Consider the following 1952-nt stretch of genomic DNA (forward strand, 5'->3'; position numbering starts at 1 on the left):
GGAGGAGGGCACATAGAGTTATGATCAGGGTATGCAATTTCTCGAAGTTTACTCTTCAGATTTACTTTGCCAGACACATCAAGTTCCTCAAACCTTTTAGATATGGTCTCAATCTCTTCCTTGATGCTGACTTCGGCCTCACATAACCCTTGGTCTGAAAAGCAAAGTCTCCTCCAAAAAATATGGACTGACTCCACTGGGATGCTGCCAGCAGTATACCTAGAAAGCTCACATGCACAAGGAAGACCGTGCGTACTTCTCATCACACAACCACAAGAAGAGAGATTGTTGCCGAGATAACGTAGACGATCAACCTCAGAAGTAATCTCATTTAAAGCGTCCCTTGAAACCATCCTAAGAAGCCTCTTGTATAAGGTTTTTTTAAATACATGTCCAACCTCATGCGTATTGGTTTCAAAGGATGCTTTAATTTCAATGTGTCGCAGCGTGATCATGTTGTTCATGGCATCCCAAACACTACGCAGGTCTCCAAGGCTATTTTGTAATACTCTTTTTAGAGCCCAATGAGCTGATTCAACCCTACATTTAAAATACACAACAAACATGAAAAATATACAACAATTAAATACCATTTATTAATAATCCTTACTAACAAATAAAATCAGTTCTTAATACCTGTTTGTTGTTGTGTTGCCTAGGTGCATGACCTTATTCGTCCATGCTGTAATAATTTTTTCCTTGTGGGGGATAATCCATGTGTCGTTAACATAGTCAATGAACATCGGCCAAGGCGAACAAGCAATTTGAAACTTCTGAAGTGACTCAACGAACTGGTGTTCGGACGGACAATCAACCAAAGTACCCAAGTTATCCATTACATAGTCCCAGGCATTTTTTTGACCGATTAAAGATTTGCACTTCGCCTTCACATTCTTATCGATATGAAACCTGTACAACAAATTTGTACACTCCGGGAACACAGTTTTCACTGCATTCATCAGTGCTAGGTCTCTGTCAGTGACAATAACAACAGGGAGGCGATCGTTTCTTAAAAATAGACCTCGAAATTGTTCCAAAGCCCATACAATATTATTAACACGCTCAGCCTCCAGATATGCAAACCCAGCAGAGAATGTCATCGCCGTTGGTGTCACCCCAACAAAGTCAAGTAGTGGGAGTCTGTACCTGTTTGTTTTGTGGGTACTATTTATAAAAAACACCAGATGACATGCATTGCATAACTTTACTGCATCTAGGTGACACCAAAACAGATCACACACCACAACTTCATCCTTCAATCTATGCCAATGAATGTATTGATCACGTTCGAGAAGCTTCATCATATGTTGCATTTTGGTATCAGCTCATTTTATTGAAGAACGATATGCACTTCTTGCATTGTAAATTTGCTTTATCGTGGTGCAACTGTTGGCATTGTGTTCCTTCAACGTTAGCAAGATGTTTTTTGGTTTCACCATCGACTTTGTCATATTAGCAATAATTTTCTTTTCATCCTTAGTCAATTGCCCAGCGTATGGATGTCCAACTAAGGACTTGGCCAATTCATGATTGTGAATCCCACATATCAACTTCACCATCCAACCTTCCCCTTCATGCACTGGTTTCCCACGAAGCCTGAAGGGACAACCACATTTCCTACTCCCAGTGTCTCTTCTAACAAATTCTTTATTCCTACACTTGTACATACCACTCCTTTCACACCCAATTAAGACAAATGAACATGAACTTCTTCCTCTGCTACCAGTATCTATGTCAGACCTCATAATCACTACAACAAATCCATTTTCATGGGCAATTGTTCGAGCCCACTGCAAAACATCATCTCGAGTACCAAATACCTACAACACAACTCCAACATATTAATTTTTATACAAAACATCAATTCAACCAAATGACTCAAACTAATCAACATGATTACCTGAGACGTATTAAAAGCATTTGAATAATCAACATGTGGTTCATTCACACCA

This window comes from Glycine soja, chromosome 17 (genome assembly GCF_004193775.1).
Source record: "Glycine soja cultivar W05 chromosome 17, ASM419377v2, whole genome shotgun sequence".
NCBI classification, from domain to species: Eukaryota; Viridiplantae; Streptophyta; class Magnoliopsida; order Fabales; family Fabaceae; genus Glycine; species Glycine soja.